The 18,613-nt window shown below is 42.3% G+C and overlaps 1 protein-coding gene across 3 annotated transcripts in view; it reads right to left on the bottom strand.

Annotated features, from left to right (window-relative positions):
* TMEM150C (transmembrane protein 150C) overlaps nucleotides 1-16,429 on the bottom strand; it is a 40,594-nt gene extending 24,165 nt beyond the window's left edge. Inside the window, exons 1-4 of one of the 3 annotated variants that reach the window (XM_081333044.1) lie at nucleotides 16,237-16,420; nucleotides 11,382-11,445; nucleotides 10,281-10,358; nucleotides 205-293 (exon numbers count right to left, since the gene is read on the bottom strand). The gene's annotated coding sequence lies outside the window, so the exon portion shown is untranslated. Of the gene's footprint in view, nucleotides 1-204; nucleotides 294-10,280; nucleotides 10,359-11,381; nucleotides 11,449-16,236 lie in introns of all 3 variants that reach the window. The other 2 variants (XM_081333045.1, XM_081333046.1) reach the window with 2 other exon arrangements.
* Nucleotides 16,430-18,613: the final 2,184 nt, after the last annotated feature.

Below are 18,613 nucleotides of genomic sequence, written 5' to 3' on the forward strand. Positions count from 1 at the left end.
GAAACTCAAAGCAGCAAATCGACTTAATAGTCCCTCCTCCGATTTCCCTTCACAACAACTCTGTGAGGTGAGCTGAGCTGAAAGACAGAGGGACTGGCCCAAGCTGGATTTCATGCCTAAAGCAGACTAGAACTCACTGTCACCTGGTGATTGGCCCAAAATCACCCAGCCAGCTTTCAGGCCTAAAATGGGGCTAGAACTTACCGTCTCCTGGTTGTTAGGCCAGCACTTTAATCACTACACCAAATGTCATTAGGTCATGCAGATTTGTCCCTTTAAAAAGGAGACGATGCCTGGAAAAACAATATTTACAGAACATATCAGAAAAGGCCAGACTAGAAAAGTTGTTTGATTTGGTTCAAGTCCCAACAGCTTGCTGAAAGAGAGCCAGCCACTCCCTCAGTCCAACCCACCTTGTTTAAGCAGTTGTTAAGAGGATAAAATCAGAGGAGAGCTGCATGTGCCTGGAGAAAATAGAGCATAGAACTGCAATAATCCATTTCTTAAAAAAAAGTGCTGCCCAATTAATCCCGTGCTTTCCATTCTGAATTTCAGTGGGGTTTTTATTTCACCCTCATTCCTTCCAAAAAAAAATAATTAAGTCTCCTTTGAATAAAGCTCAGCTCATGGAGACTTTATAAACGTTGAAATAATAGAAAATACTTGTAGCTCGGGTTCTATATTTTGGCAGTGGTTTGCTCTCCAAGCTTATTTTAAGTTAGTTTTTGAACATTTTGTTACCAGACTAGGTGATATCATCAGCAGGATTTTCTTGTCCTATTCCTCTTTAGTTGAATCTGTCTTCCAAAATTTAGTTTTTCTGGAACAGTCTCTTGGCCTTCTTCTAGGTGACATCTTTTCAGATAGTTAAAAGAATACTATCATCTCCACATTCAATCCTTTTCAAAATTAATCCTCAGGTTCTACAAGCTCTCTTTACAGATTTAGCTTCTAGTTCCCTAATGATGCCTTTTGTCTTTTCTAAACCTGTTCCAAAATCTCTGAATCTTTCTTAAAATGTGATATCCAGAACTGGACAAGATTCAGCAGCTGAGACCTCACTAATCCAGAATAAAGTGGAACAATTAATCCCTATAATTTCTGAAGTACACTGTATTTCCATTCATGCAGCTGAAAATCTTTTTGTAGCTACTTCACACTGCTGACTCATATGTACTTTATAATAGGATTAACACTTTTACAAGTACCACCAACTCAGAACGTTCTTTTCTCCATTTTACGCCTATATATTTGCTTTATTTTGTTTTAAGAAAGAAATTAAGTCTTAATTTCATTGTGCTGTTTTCAGCTCATTTATCAAGGTTGTGTTAGGATTTTATTTCTGCCTTTTTAAAATATTAGCTATCCTATTGGATTTGTGTCAACTGCAAATTTGATAAGCATACCTTCCACCTCTTCCTCCAAGTAATTAATAAAACTGTTGAAGAAAGGGGCATATAACCATGACAACATACAATGCATGCCATCTGCATTTTAAGTATGAAGGGATTTTCTTTCTTTTTAATTTGACAATTTGCATAGGTTCCAACGAGAATAAGATTTAGTCTTTTCCTCTTTAGCCTTTCCTTTCTGAAATTTTGCTCCATTATTGTAAAACAAAAATCCCCATGAAGGTAGACTCCAATTCATCAATAATGCCAAAGCTTTTAATTTCTTAAGAACATCTCATCCAGCAAGATGATAAAGAAAACAAAGGAAGAATGCAAATGTCCAAACAATGACATTTTTTGAAACCAAACATGAAAAAATGTTATGGATGTGCAAATGAGATACTCTACAGCATTAACAGTGTGTCATATTACTAAATATTTATGACATACATAAATATGTGTGTCATATTGTCTAAAAATTCACTTTAAGGAAGGAAAAAACAAGCAACACATTGATCTGTCTTAAAAAATAATAAAATCTATGTGTTAAAATCAAATCTATTTCCAGTCATAACAGAGGTACAGAAAATTCATAGTAGGTGGAAAAACAAAGAAGCGAACCTAGTTTTCCTCTTAACAAAACCCAAGATCATTTTAAAATTTTGTACTGTATTCATTTTAAGGCTATTATTAGTTTAATAACAATAGGGTTATAATTTAGCTTGTTTGGTATAGTGGTTAAGGCACCAGACTAGAAACTGAAAGACTATGAGTTCTGGTCCCACTTTAGCCACTGGGGCCAGTCACCCTCTCTCAGCCCTAGGAAGGAGGCAATGGCAAATCACACTTCTGAAAAACATTGCCAAGAAAACTGCAGGGACTAGTCGAGGCAATCACCAGGTATCAATAATAACTCAAAGGCATTAAAAATAAAATGAGTGCAACGTAACACCCAGACCTAGACTTAACAATTGTCAATAAGAAAGACAAAAAAAAAGTCTGGATAACCTGGAGACAACAGAAGAGAAGAGAAAGAATTGGAGAAGATAACAAAATACAAAGACCTGCAAACAAAAGTGGATCAAATGTGGCAAAAGAAAGCAAAGATAGTACCAATTATAATAGGCGCCTTGGGTGCAATCCTCAAACAACTGGACTATCACTTGAATATCTTCGGCATTGACCAAATTACCATCAGTCAATTGTAAAAGGCAGCTTTACTTGGAATGAATAACTTTTACTTTGGAACTTTTATCCTCCAGGGAGACCTTTAACACCACCATCAAATAACAACATCCTAGGTCCTTGGGAAGGGCTCGATAGATGGATAAAAATACCAAATCCATTCTAAATATCTGGCTATGTGACAAACCATAATAATAATAATAACCCCTTCCATGGATATCCCCTTGTCAGGGAGGGACTTGTGATCCACTGATGAGATTGAGAGCTATGCTGGCTGTAGTCTATTCTTCTAGAAGTGTCACCCATGTGACCCAGATTTTAGTGGAAGAGCCAGATCAGGTCTATCTATCAACCTATTTAATATGGTATGAAAACAGAAAAAGTATCCTATATTGGACCAGTCATCTGATCCAGGTTCAACAAGAACCAGATCAGATGTTACGTTCCTGGCCATCTCTTGACAAGTGGGCAATAGGGTTCAGGAACAATGGCTGGGCAACCAAGGCCTAGCTCTGTAGAACAACCACACACAAGACAGAACAATACTCGGTTGGAAAACCATGCCATTATGACCTACAGGTAGTCCTCGACTTATGACCACAATTGAGCCCAAAATTTCTGTGGCTAAGCAAGGCAATTGTTAAGTGAGTTGTGTCCCATTTTACGTTTTTGCCACAATTGTTAAGTGAACACTGCAGTTGTTAAGTGAATCATGTGGTCGTTAAGCAAATTTGGCTTCCCCCATTTATTGCACCTCTGAGAAGCCAGCTGGGAAGTTTTCGGATGGTAATCGTATGACCCAGGGACTGTGCAACTGTCATAAATACATGCCAGTGGCCATCTCCCCAATTTTGAACACATGACCATCGGGATGCTGCAACGGTCATAAGTGTGAAAAACGGTCACAAGTCACTGTTCAGTACTGTTGTAATTTCAGTCACTAATAAACGTATGGTCATAATTTGAGGACTACCTGTGTTATATATTGGAACCAACAGAGTAGGGCTATTTAAAGCAACTGTACACTGGAAAAGAATTTATCCAGATTCAAATATCACTGAACAACCATTCGCGTCCCACCAGGCTCAAGGTTGACTCAGCCTTCCATCCTTCCGAGGTAGGTAAAATGAGGACCCAGATTGTTGGGAGCAATAAGCTGACTTTGTAATAATGCCGCTTGGGGTGTGTGTGAAAGCCCTAATAAGCAGGCATATACATAGAATGAAGGCTACTGCTAAGCTTGTAAGCCGCCCTGAGAAGGGCGGGATATAAATGGAAATAAAAAAATAAAAAATAAAAAAAATTGCAAATCAAAGGAGATTCATTACCAGAAATAAGATATTCAGGGATGCAAAGCCGGTTCAGAAAATTATAAAAATGGAACAGCAACATTAATAGTAGAATAGTAGAAAAATCTTAGATAGCAACAACTGCAAATGTAAAAGAAAGAGCTGCTTTAAACCACAGAAATGATAATTTAGAAGTACTAACAATGGAACAAGAACAGGCTATCATTTGAAACAACCTATGAATTCACACACACAAAGAATAATTAAAAGGGAACATTTTAGCATATGCAGAATTACCAGAATGACAAAGACTGCCAGCATTGAAATTAGTGCCCCAAAAAGACCTGTCATCTATAATGAAGGATTGAATAAAGTGCTTGCAAGGATTAGAATAACATCTATTGCAGACCAATAAGCTTCCCTACCCTGCAGTAGTGATTACATAAGAATTGTATATTGAAATTATATAGACAAAAAGCAAAATCATATTCTGTTCCAAAGTGGAAGATTAGACTGGAAGCCAAAATAAAGACATTAAGATCATATGCAAGTAATGTACAGAACATGAAAGAGCAAAAAGCGAGGAATATAAGAATCAAGATATTTATTTATTTAATTAAATTTTTATACCGCCCTATTCCCGAAGGACTCAGGGCGGTTTACAGGGCAGCATAAAATACAATATAAAAATAGTATAAATTAAAATAGATTAAATTACTTAAGCCCAACAATTAAAACAATATTAAAAGCTAAAACCCCTTCAGTCCAGGCCTGATAGATCAAAAAACCAGGTTTTCAGATCCCGGCGAAATGAACGCAGATCGGGGGCGGTCCGAAGTTCCACCGGTAAATCATTCCAAAGGGCAGGCGTGCCCACAGAGAATGCCCTCCCCCTGGGGATCACCCGCCGGCACCCTGAGAAGGCCCTCCCTGTGGGAGCGCACAGGACGATGGGAAGTTGATGCCGGCAGCAGGTGTTCCCTTAGATAATCCGGACCCAAGCCATTTAGAGCTTTATAGGTCATTACCAGCATATAGGTCATTACCAGATATAAATATATAAAAATATACAAAATATATATTGGCACCAGAAACAATGAAAAAGCTTTGGAAATCTGTAAACTGATCAGAATCATTTGGCTAGTGAGATGGGCAGTGTCTTAATTTGATAAATAAACAGATAAAATCATAAAGCAACAAATAAGAGAAATTTGAATGCTATGAGGCACGAATCATCCAAGATAAGCAAAATCAACTACTTCAATGAAACCAGATGTAATTCTACCAAATTATAAGTGGCAATAAAAATTATGAAAATAGAAAACCAAATAAAGGAAACAATCCAGTCCTGGAAAGGTTTATGGGAAATTTAAAAAGGCCATAATAAAACATAGGATGGATAAAAGAATTTGAAGATGGATTTAGTAAAAATCAAATGGAAAAACTAATTATAACAGCAGGAATGGTTAAAAAAATTGAGTGAAAAAGATTAAAAATTGGACATCTGGAAATGAGCGGTTGCATGGCTTTTGGCTCAAATATCTGACTAGCTTGAGTCCAATTATAGTTAAAACAGCTTAATTAAATATTGTATAAAGGAGATACCAGTGACTGGTTAATAACTTAATTCAAAAAGATCTAGCAAAACAGACAACACCAGGAAACTATGGGCCAATAACATTCTTGCCTACAATGTTTAAATTACTCACAGGCATAATAGCAGACAACATCCAAGATTATTTAGAAGAAAATAATGTCATTCCAGTAGAACAGAAAGAAAACAAATGGGAAAAAAGGGGAAAAAAACACAATTTACATATGGTCGGGATTGATTATAAAAGGTATTTGATTTATTACCACATAGTTGGATCATCCAATGTTTGGAAATCACTGTTGTCAATAAAAACATTAGAGTGTTTATAGGAAAAAAAAACAAGCAATGGAAGACAGAATTAGTGCTGGAACTGAAAAATATGGGCTTGTCAACCTTAGATGCATCTTCTAGGGCAGGGGTGTCAAACTGCCGGCCCGCAGGCCAGTTGCATCATGCGGAGGCCGCGCCCACCCCAGCTCCGGCAATGCAACACGTCACGTGATACGTCGCAACACGTCACGTGACGCAGCAAGTATGACACCCGTGTTCTTAGGGTGCCTCATTATCACTTTTATTATTTTGTCATTGCTATGTTCCCACTTTCTGCAATTTGGAAGAAAACTAATCTTGGCCATCAAATAGCAAAAATGCCAATAAAATCTCACATTTGCTTTCCATGGTTTATCTGAAGCTATATGGAAAATCAGACACTGAAATCCAGACACTGACAAGCACCTAAGAATTGTTAGCATAGATATAACAATAGAATTTGGCTTAGAGAAATATACTACAGCGGATAGTATTGCAGGCTAAATCACTGCTCACTGCCAGGAGTTTGATCATGACTGGCTCAAGGTTGACTCAGCCTTCCATATTCCGAGGTTAGTATAATGAGGACCCAGATCGTTGAGGGCAATATGCTGACTGCTTAGAGAGGGCTGTAAAGCACTATGAAGCAGTATATAAGTCTAAGTGATATTGCTATAAATTAGGGTAAAATCACAAACAGTAATAGAACTGAAACACCAAACACCAAAGCATCAGAAGCCATCAGGATGAAGAATGCTGGCAAGGAAAAGCATCACATGGTCAATTTCTACAAAACATTGAAGGGAAAGTGGATAAAGATAAAATCTGGCATACAACTGGAACATTAAAAGCAGAAACGGACGGATGATTTCGGCTGTGTAAGCACAAGCTATCCGAACTAACGCAATCAAGGCCACAATTGACAAATCATCAAAGAATTCAAAGTACAGATTGTGCAAAAAAGCAGAAGAAACAGATCACATACTTAATTTATGCACAAAGATTGCACAAGCAGATTCACTGGAACATCTATAAAAATTATCATGTACCACTAATGAAAAATTGGTGGGAAGATAATAGTTGAAAATGAGAAGGATAAAATAGTGTAGGAATATAACCCCAATATAACTGAGGCTGAAAAGAAGAAAATACGGATTGATGTGGCAATACCAGGAGCTAGTAGAACAGAAGACAATGAATTGCAGAAACTCACAATGTATCAGCATCTGAAAATCAAAATTGAAAGACTATGGCATAAATCGGCTGTGGTGGTCGCAGGGGTTATCAGCACCCTGGGTGCCATATCCAAAAATCTCAGATGGCATTTAGAAAATCTGGGCATTGCTTCCGGTGGCGACGCGACGCCGAAGACAGCCGTTTTCGGGCTGCCCGCTCCGCAGCTGTGTTTTTCCATCGTAAACAGCGCCGATCAGCTGTTTAGATGGATTTGAAGCCCCCTCCTCGGGAGAAGAGGAGGGGGTGAGGCCCCAGGTAGGGGTTGAGCTCTCCGGGGCCGCCTGAGCTGAGAGTTTGGGCGGCTGAAGGATTGAGCCCCCCCGAAGCCTGGGTTGCTCCGAGCTGCGCAGCGCCCCTGCTCCAGGATTTATGGAGCAGAGCCAGGCGTTAGCAACCACCCCTGCCAAAAGGAAATACTTTTGATTGTTAAGATGCAGGCAGAGCGGTACAGGAGGTCAAGGTGATGTGGACTCTTATCTTTACTCTCTAGCTCAATGGATTTTATAGCTTTAAAGTGAAAGTGCGCAATAAGTGAAAGTGGGGGAAGATGGCGGCTAAAACTTCTAAAGCTCTTTGGAGTGCGGGGTCTTCCCTGGTGCAACAGACCTCATTGCAAGCTTTGCTTCCTCCTGCACCTCCTCCGGCATTGACGCTTAAGGATTTACAAGATGCTCTTGGAAAGCATTCACAATTGATGTCTGACATGATGGATGAAAAGTTGAAAAAGCTGGAGGAGAAAATGGAGGAGAAAATGGAGAAATTGGAGAAGAAGATGGAAGAGAAGTTTAGAGCAATGAGGGTGGACATGTTGTCTATGATTGAATCTGTAGCTGAATGTGTGCAACAGCTGGATGTAAAAGTGAAGGATCTCAGTCAAAAGAACTCTATATTAGAAGCAAAGGTATTAGAAAATGAAAATATAAGGGATAAAATGGACGGAGAATTGAGCCTTGTTCAGTATCATCAGATGCAGTATGCTATTAGAATCAGGGGTTTAAAGGAGAATTGTAAAGAAGATTTAAAGCAGCTGATTTCTGAGGCTCTGGAAGGGGTATTGGGCCAGCCAGCATCTGAAATTGAGGGAAATATGGACAAAAATTTTTGTGTAAATTCATGGATTGCAAGACAGAGGAAGTTACCCAGAGATGTGGTGGTCTATTTTACAAAGAGAGTAATTAGAGATGAAGTCATTCAAGCTGCTTATGATACTAAACTGGTAGTGGCTGAGCAAGAAGTCTTGGTTTTAAAAGAGATTCCTCCGAAGATTTTAAGGAGAAGGAAAGATTTTGCATTTCTAGTACAGGAACTTAAGAAATGTGATATTAAGTTTAGATGGGAGATTCCAGTTGGACTGGTGGTGACGCATGAAGGTAAAAGACATCGTCTGGTTACTGTGGCCCAGGCACGTGATTTTTATAGCAATGTGTTAAAAGCAACCCCCCTATCATTTTTGGAAGCTGTAAAGGGATACGGCGAGGGAAAGCTTCAAGATGTTGCAGATAGACAGATAGAGGACAATGGTGTTGGAGGGGATCAAGATACAGTTTCATCGGATGTTGCAGGAGGCCAGAGGATGACGTGTGCCGCCCTAAGAAGAGCGAGACGAGAGCAAGAGCAAGACCAGCAGAAAGTTATGGAATCTCCAAAGTGTACTTACAGTGAAGCTGTGGGAGGGGCGCGGTCCAAAGAAGTTTTGGGGGTCATGACAGACGTGCTCCAAAAGCTTTGGAGCGTTAAGATTGGTGATTAAATTTTTAAATTAGAATGTCAATGGATTAAATTTATCATAGAGGAGAAAGAAAGTTTTTTTTTAATATTTAACACAATTTAAGATTGATGTTATTTGCTTGTTAGAAAAGTATATTAGGGTTATGGACTAAAAGTATGTGTTGAACTAAGAATGGGTATGCAAGCTCCTAATTAACAACAAGTTGTCTTACAGACTGCTTAAACCTTTTTTTTTACTCTTTTTATTTGAACTCAAGGATGATTTGGAACTGCGAGACATTTGGCGTGATACATGCAAGAATTATTTTTGATCATGGTTTAGTTTGGTTGGAGATTATTAAGGTTAATAGAGATAGGCGCTTTTGGCGCGTAACTGAGAATTTGTTTAGAAATTAGAGAAAGGTTGGAGAATGTAAATAGTAGGTGAAAGGTTTTTTTTTCGTTTTTTTTGAAATTAATATGAATAAGGACTGGGATTAAGAAAATCTATTCTGAGTAAAGCTCTTTTTCTGTTTTCCTCTTTTTCTTTTTTACTTTATTTGTAATATTAATATTGTTTGTATTCATTTTACATGAGCTAGAGGGAGATAGAATTAATAGTTTATTGCTGATAACATAGGGGTGCTTATGTTTGTTTTTTGATTTTATACCCTGTATTTAGCTCTGGGAAGTCGGGGGGGGGGGAGGAGGGAATGGGTGAGAGGGATAGGGAGGGTTGGGTGGGGGTGGGGGAGGGGGGGATTAAAGTCAAAATGTATTGTAAAACTTTTTAAATAAAAAAAAAGAAAATCTGGGCATTGACAACATTTCCATCTGACAATTGCAAAAGTCCACACAGCTCACATCAGCACATATATTATGCTGATACGTGCTGGGTTCTTGGGAAGATGCATATGAAGGCCAACACAGCTAAAGAACCGGCAGCGGTGATTTCACATATTCTTCCTCCAATTCAAAATGTTCCTAAATTTGCACTAAAGCCAGCATGCTGCCTGGGAAATTCTGTAAATCCACACATCTTCAAGTTGCCAAGGTTGAGAAGCCTTGAGAGTTTACAATCCAGCTTGGAATTCCAAATTAAGGAAATTGCAGAAGGCAGGGAAGAATAAACACTACAGAATAAACAATATGTGAGTCAGACTTCTCCACAAGTGACAACTGCATAATGACAAATCATTTATTAGTTTTATCTTAATTTCAGAAAAGAAGTGATTCAAGGCTTGTCACATTGATCAATTGAAACAGTGCCTTTCGTACAGGTCATGGCGTCGTTCACCATACTTCTTCCTATTTCTCACACAACAACATCTCTCTGAACTATCGCACCAAGCCAACCCATTCCATTTGACAGACTGGAGATATTAAGCTCACTTCCAGTTTACAAAACCGCACTCAGCTTTTAGTTTTTTTAAAAGGAAAAAAAAAAGAAAAAGAAAGAAAAAGAAAGAAGTTCCAGGAACCCTTTAGCTCAGCCTTAAAAGTCCCTAGATACTATGCCAAAATGCAAACACATGCAATGTTTAAAGCTCTGAACATTGGCGATCTCACACAATCAGTCATTTGAGAGCGCTGATTTCTCCCTTGGTAATTTATTCTGACTGCACAATATGATTCCTTTGAAATTATCTGGAGGGTTATAAAAAGCAAAATTAGACAAGAGACATTGACCCAGTTCAGATAACAAAGTAAAGTAGCCTGCAGATTAGCTCAGCATGTTGCCCAAATCTAGAATATGGCTAAGGACCACCTTAACTCTTATCTGTAATAACAGATTGTTTTATGATCATCTTATGTTAACCACACAGACCGGCATGTGTTAGTGGTTAATTTATGATTAAGCAGCCATTATTCCTCCAGGAACACAAAACAAGGAACAAGACTTGCGGCAAAGCTGCTTTTCTGCTGCTCCCTCTTATTATTCTGTTCTAATTGCTGTACTGTCACACATTGACTTTGTTGTTAAAACAAAAAGGTAGGAGAACAATCAGCATTTCCTTCCCACATGCAAAGGCTCTGGCTATAATCATATAAACCCATGGTAGGTTTCAGAAGTATTTTTGAGAAATGAACATCGCAGTAACCAGTGCTTTTTTGTAAAAGAAAAAGGTGCTGGAACTCACACATGTCATACAACCCATCTTACCTACCCTACAAGGTTCCATCCAAAAAAGGTGCCGGAACTCCGTTCTGAGCATTCTATGAGAAAAAAAAAGCCCTGGCAGTAACTATACTGCTTAAAAGGGCATAGTCCAATTACATTCCTACCCATCTTGGTGTGTAATTTGGGGCAAGTTCATCAAGCAAGCACCTTAACCATGGTTAACTCTAATCCTGTTTAGTAGGTCATGCAAATAGAATGGTTGAGGCTTCTAGAGAAGACTAATGCAGTAGAGTCTATCCTAACTGCCACGCAAAGCAATGAAGCATAAAATTGTTGTGATTAATTTGTTTCATGACTTTATACAGGTCTTACGCATGACTGGTTTTGACTATTGAAGCTTGCAGGACCAGGAAAAAACAGAGGACAATAAAGAGAGCTGCTATTCTTATTAAAAGAAAAAGCTTTTATCCATAAATTTGGTACATCTGTCTTTCTTTTTGGAAAGCTCCAGCAGCCGTGTGTTTAACATCTTCAGTGTTAAAACTTACCTTCTAATGTCCAAGAGCTTCAGCATATATGATGCTTTATGGAAAGTCACACTTTGCTGTCAGCCTGCTAGACAGAAAACCACATGTCAGTTACAATATCCAAGACATGCTGTGAGAGGCAATAATCCAGAAAAAAAGAGGCAGACATCTTAGGAGATCTAAGGCAAGCTTAAATCAGGGGTCCTCAACCTTGGCAACTTTAAGACTTGTGGACTTTGCTGGGTGAGGAATTCTGGGAGTTGAAGTCCACAAGTCTTAAAGTTGCCAAGGTTGAGGACCCCTAGCTTAAATGACCAGTTCCCCTGTGCACAGACATGTTTTCTTCACATATGACTACTGAACACAAACAGCAAGAACCTGGAACTGTCCAGATGTCTGAACTTCAATCCCCCTGATTGCACCTACCACTGTCCACAGCAATGCACTGTGGGAGACACAGAACAAAATGATTGGATAGATATAGGCTGCTCATTCCCGCTTTATTCATGCTGTTTCACTGAATCCTTCATGAATGTAGCCAGCAGCAGCTCGCTGGATTTTGTTTTTGTTTTTTAAACTGGATCACAAATTTGAAATTGCAACTTCACCTGGCACTGCATCAGTTCATTAGAGACAGGGCCTTCACAGGGTTTTAAACATTCCCCTGCCAGGAACTGTGTGCAAAGTCAAAATGATGTACATGCCTTCTAGGAGCAGCCTCTGATGATCGGTATTTGCAGGTATAAAGACACACAACTGGGCATGTCCTTGCAAGAAGTGGACACAGCTAGCCTAGTGAAGAAAAGGACCAGGGGTGACATGATAGCAGTCTTCCAATATTTGAGGGGCTCCCACAGAGAGGAGGGGGTCAACCTATTTTCCAAAGCACCCGAAGGCCAGACATGGAATAACAGATGGAAACTGATCGAGGAGAGATTCAACCTGGAAATAAGGAGAAATTTCCTGACAGTGAGAACAATCAACCAATGGAACAGTTTGCCTCCAGAAGTTGTGGGTGCTTCATCACTGGAAGCTTTCAAGAAGAAAATGGACAGCCATTTGTCAGAAATGGCATAGGCTAGTGATGGCGAGTGCCCAAAACCCACATGTATTGTCGGGTGCCAGGTGGGCGTGGTGAATTGGGTAGGCCTGGCGATTGGGTGGGTGTGGCCGATTAGGTGGGCATGGCCGCGGTGGTAACGGCAGACTGGGTGGGACTAAAAAGTTCAATGAATCAATTCCAACTTTGCGAGATCTTTTTTTTTTCAGCGAGAAGTTGAAATTGATTGAACTGTGGGGTTTTTTTGCATACGGCGGCGGAGGTCTAAAGCGAAAAGGTTTTATAAAACCCAGCTGAAGGCCTATTACTGGGGCGACGGCTCGTGTGCCCACAGAGAGGGCTCTGAGTGCCACCACGTGTGCCATAGGTTTGCCATCATGGGCATAGGGTCTCCTGCTTGAGCACGGAGTTGGACTAGATGACCTACGAGGTCCCTTCCAACTCTGTTATTCTGTACAAGTGGAACAAAACGGGATTGAAGATATGAAAAGATTGTGCTCTGGCGTTTGTGATGATCCAACCCTCAATTACTCATTAGTGACTATATATTCAGTCACAAACAGGTGGACATAGATGTAGTCTCAATCTTTGGCCCAACACAATGTTCTGCCTCCTCAGAACATTCACGTTTTTGCAAGATTACTCTTTCTCTCTTTCTCTTTTCAATTTTCTCTCTTTCTTTCTCTCCCCCCCCACCTTTCTCATCTTCCTTTTGCTCAGATAGTAGGTACAAATCTATGGCAATTTCTCCTTTTCTTTTTCTCTCTTTAAATTTGGAGATGAACTAGAATGAAACCACTGTCACCCCAGGTGTCCCGTTTTCTACAAAAAATACAGTTGAAAATCCTTCATCATCTTAGCTATTGTTAGAGTATAAATCAAAAGGTAACCTTGGAAAAGACATAAGGTTTGGAACTCTAACCCATATTCTCAGCACAAATTATGGATTTTAAAAAGTACGTACAGTACAGCCTTAGGTAAGACAACAATATTTATTTACCCCAAAGAGAAAGCCAGCATACTATGCTAAATTTATTCCACGTATCCCTATTTTTTTTTAAAAAAAATCCATTTCCACAGAGAACAAAGAAAGGGTGTGGGCAAGGGAAATCCTTCCTTGTGTCCAGTACTGCAAGCTGAAACATAATAAAGTGGACAAACGGAGATGCATACTTATAAGCACAGAAATACTCTCCCTATTTTTCTGCAAAGCTGTTTCCGTAAGCTTAAACAGCAATTGCAGCAACAGTGTTTTTCCTTTTATCCCTTCCTTCTTTTCCACCCCTCTTTTTATCCTGAGTCCCTCTTTATAATGTGCAAGCCCCTTGTTTGTTTGTTTGTTCGTTCCCCCATCTCAACTGAATGACTCTGGCCAGCTTATAATTCTGAATAGCAAGAGCAAGGGCACTTAGACTTAACATACCGCTTCACAGTGCTTTACAGCCCTCTCTAAGCGATTTACAGTGTCAGCACATTGCTCCCCCCCCCAAACAATCTGGGTCCTCATTTTACTGACCTCGGAACCATAGAAGGCTGATTCGACCGAGCCCATCAGGACTGGACTCCTGGCAGTGGGCAAAGTCAGCCTGCAACACTGCATTCTAACCACTGCACCACCAGAGACATTTAAAACCAATAAAAAACAGTACAAAATAAGATATATACAGCATCCGATTTAACAGTAAACCAAATAGGCAGGGCTCTTTAATACTTTCAGAATTCCAGATTTGAACACAGACCCAGGTTTTTGCAGTTTTTAGGGTTGGGATCACTCTCATCTCTGAAGGGAGGGTGTTCCACAGAGCAGGGCGTACAGCAGAGAAGGCTCCCTGCCTACCAACATTCTTTAACTGATAGGATCCACAACTTGCCCAATCCGCTGGACTGAGATGGACAGGCCAGGATTTGATTGCTGATGCACACCTAGAAGTCTCAAGTGCCCTAACCCATGACAGCCTGCCCTAGCCCTGTTTATTTTATTTTTATTTTATTTTAATTCCATTTATATCCCGCCCTTCTCCGAAGACTCAGGGCGGCTTACAAGCTTAGCAGTAGCCTTCATTCTATGTATATGCCTGCTTATTAGGGCTTTCACACACACCCCAAGCAGCATTATTACAAAGTCAGCTTATTGCCCCCAACAATCTGGGTCCTCATTTTACCTACCTCGGAAGGATGGAAGGCTGAGTCAACCTTGCGCCTGGTGGGATGCGAACCTGCACTAATTGCAGGCAGCTGGTGTTACTTAAGGAGGCATTAGCCCACTGCTCCACCAAGGCTCTGTTCCCCCCCTCCAGATGTGTGGACGTGATCTCTCAGAATTCTTAGCAATGGCCACACCAGTTAGGAATTCTGGGAGCTGCCGTCCCAGCACATCTGGATGTTGCCAGCATTTGGAAAGCTGGTGGAAGAAACCCAAGAATAGTTTCACATCACATCCTTTTAAGGAGCAAAGTTCTGTGCGCCCCCCCCCCCTTAGATTCTCTGGAGGATGCTTGATTGTAGCTTTGGAACTTGATTGACAGTCAAACATGGGGAAGGACAATACCCAGCCCCCATTCCAATGGTGGCATCTAAACCGCCCTATTCCTTTGCCAGTTGTTTCTAAGAACAAAATTAACCTGAATTAAAAGATGCTCTTTCCTCTTTTTCAGGCCCACTGTACAATACTATTCCCACTTTTTTTTGCACACTCGCGCACACCCATCTCTCACACTCCAGGGCACTTCACTATGGTTGAAACAATAGCAAGCACATGGCTCTGGAGTGTCCTTCGGCTGCCTGCGACACACGCCAGAAAGAAAGAAATCGTCGTTATCACCACCATCCACACCACTAAGGCTTTCCAAGATCGATTTTCATTAATGGCTGCAGGATGGAAATATCTAAAGTAAGGGGCATCTCCCCCCCCCCAAAAAAAAACAGTTTGCTTCAAAGGACTGGGATAAAGGAGACAACTCTGAGGTTTTTACTGGGCTGCAATGAGGAGCTCACTGGAAAAAAAACGCAAGCAAATGAGGCTCCTCAGAGGATGGCCTCACTCCAGGGCAGGTGAAGCCTTGCAAAAAGTGGCTATGCTTGAATGATGCAGGAAAGCAAGCTTTTAGCACAGAGAGCTAGGCTTGGGGAGGAGAAAAAAAAATATTAATAGCATCATCTGATACCGGCTTCATCAGGGGTTACCCCCACCCCCCCAAGGAAGAGAGAGCAAAGGACTGCAGCTTGCAGTCACTGGCAAGCTGGATTTCAGGTCAGATAAACTGCTGCATGCCTCCCAAAGTGGGTGATTTGCTGTTTCCCCTTCTTCCTCCCCCCACCCCACCCTTCCAGGTTGGTGGAGAGGGTTGAAGAGGCAGCAGAAAGGCAGCAGGAAATCCAGGGAAGAAGGACAAGGGTTGGCTAAGACAGGGAAACGGGGAGAAATCAAGTCAAACCATCCTCCTTTGCAAACACCAGCGGCCAATCCTTCGGGACTGCACCCAGATCTTGGCGGTGCCTGCAAGAAGGAGAAAGTGCGGGCAGAGGCGCGGGGGGGGGGAGAGGGGTGTGTGTGTGTGTGTGTGTGTATAGAGGCAGGGGGGTTAAGCACACGGTATCCCCCAATATTCAGAGTTGCTGGGGCCACCACAGGACCGGGACTGGATGGCAACTGCCCGGGTAGCTTGGACTCTGATGGATGGTCCAGGCGGCAGGAAGGAGCGCAATTGCTGCGCCCTGGAGCGGGGCAGGGAGGGAGGGGACGCAGAGGTTACAGATGCACCGGAGGGGGGGGAGGAAAGGGGAGCCCGGTGGAAAGCGAGCATCCGACCTACCCACCTGTCGAGAGCCTGGGACCGACCCGATGGACTAGCCCGCGAGGAGGAGGAGGAGGAAGAAGAGGAAGAAGAAGAGAAGGGGCGACGATCGCAGCAGCCCAAGGACCACCTGGCCGCGCCGCGTTGCTGCGGGGACCTGCCCGCCCTGTCTGGCCGGCCTCTCCGGGGTCAGAGACAAAAGAGCGCCTGCCTGCTTCTCTCCCTCCGATGCTCGCAAGGGGAAAATAAGGGGTGGGGGGTGGGGGTGGGGGGGAAACACACCCCAAAAGGGGCGTGGGACGGATGGATCCTGATAGGAAGGGGTGCGGGCGGGGGTGGGGACATCCTGACGACGCAAGAGAAAACCTCCGGGCCGCCGGCAAGAGCTGGAGGGAAGCAGGGACTGGGGGGGGGGCGCGGCGGGCAGGACCGACCTCCCCCTCTTGGCCGAGGCTCCCCGCGCAGCCCCCCGCCGCAGTCCTTCCCCGCCGCCCCGCCTGGCCAGAGAGGGACGCTGGGCAGGCTGTGGGGACTGCGGTTGCCGGGCACGTGTGAACGGGAGACATGCGGGGACTACGTCTCCAGCACTCGTGGAGGCCTTGCCAAGTGCGCAACGGAGAGAGAGAGAGATATATGCTTTTTTTGTTTTTGTTTTGTTCCAAGAGCTCTTTCCAATGATCAGGTCTCCTGGGACTCTTTCGTTTAAATTAGTGATCAAATCTTATATTGGTTTTCTTTTACTTGGGTAGCGGTCATGTTTCTATGTCGGTCACAACACTGCGGTCGGTGGCTTAAAAAAGATTTGACCAATGAAGAATAGAAAATACACCTATTACAATACAGTGTCGATAAAGGGGAACATTTATAGCTCAGGATTGAAATGAGGGGGGTCCTTGGTGCTTTTTTTTTTCCCTTGCAGATCTTTCATTACCCAATCATCAGTGCTATTCCGCAGTCAGTAGCACTGACGTTGTTACCTAGTTTGGATAGTGAAGCGTCTGCCAGAAAGAAAAAGAAAAAAAAAACAAGCTCAGAGACCACCTCATACTTACAGTACATACACATCCTACTGTGGGAAGAATGCGTTTGCAATTGATAAAAACAGGCTCACAATCGAGTAGTGTAATGCACACTATGTGGGTTCCCTTAAGACAGACATGTCAAACACAAGGCCCGGGGGCCGGATCCGGCCCGCAAAGTGGTTTCATGTGGCCCGCGAAGCCATCCTGGAAACAGTGAGGGAACGGCCCCCGCTGCCTTGGCCCTGGCCCAGAGACCCTCCTCCTGCCAGAGACCCTCAGATCTGTCCCACTCCTGCCCAGGCCCCCATAGGCACCCTTGATGCGAACGATGTAGAGCTGGCCACGCCCACCCAGTAGGCCATACGCACTCTAGCCACGCCCACCCAGTAGGCCACGCCCACCCAGGCCACACCCACCCGGCCCCCTGAGGGCAACCGTAATGCTGATGTGGCCCTCAATGGAATTGAGTTTGACACCCCTGCCTTAAGACAAGGACCCAACTGATATATTGCTCTCAGTACATTTTATTTAACCATATGTGCTACCTGGCTGAGTTCAACAACAAACTATACCAAGAATCTTGGTTTGCAAGCCAAAGGGGCTGGCTGAGCTTACATGACCCAGCCTAGAACAAGCAGAGCCAATCTTTAGCTTTGTTGTGCATTGTGTGAATTCAGGCTAGAAAGGGTTTTATTTGAGCTCCTTAAGGTAACTGGTGGAAAGGTATTTTAATTACTGTAAGCCGATTGTTAGCAGTTGGCTGAATCTCTCTCTACCTTGTGTCAACACATGAAAGTCCAAAGTATGACACATGATTTAAATGTCCTCTTTTCTACTTCCGTTAAAAACCGTACATACTAATAACATACAGGTGAAACTCGAAAAATTAGAATATCGTGCAAAAGTTCATTTATTTCAGTAAGGCAACTTAAAAGGGGAAACTAATATATGAGACAGACTCATTACATGCAAAGCAAGATAGTTCAAGCCGTGACTTGTCGTAATTGTGATGATTATGGCTTACAGCTCATGAAAACCCCAAATCCACAATCTCAGAAAATTAGAATATGGTGAAAAGGTGCAATATTCTAGGCTCAAAGTGTCCCACTCTAATCAGCTAATTAAGCCATAACACCTGCAAAGGGTTCCTGAGCCTTTAAATGGTCTCTCAGTCTGGTTCAGTAGGAATCACAATCATGGGGAAGACTGGTGACCTGACAGTTGTGCAGAAAACCACACCCTCCATAAGGAGGGAAAGCCTCAAAAGGTAATTGCAAAAGAAGTTGGATGTTCCCAAAGTGCTGTATCAAAGCGCATTAATAGAAAGTTATGTGGAAGGGAAAAGTGTGGAAGAAAAAGGTGCACAAGCAGCAGGGA

The sequence above is a fragment of the Vipera berus genome (assembly GCF_964194415.1).
Source record: "Vipera berus genome assembly, chromosome: 7".
In the NCBI taxonomy this organism is placed as follows: Eukaryota; Metazoa; Chordata; class Lepidosauria; order Squamata; family Viperidae; genus Vipera; species Vipera berus.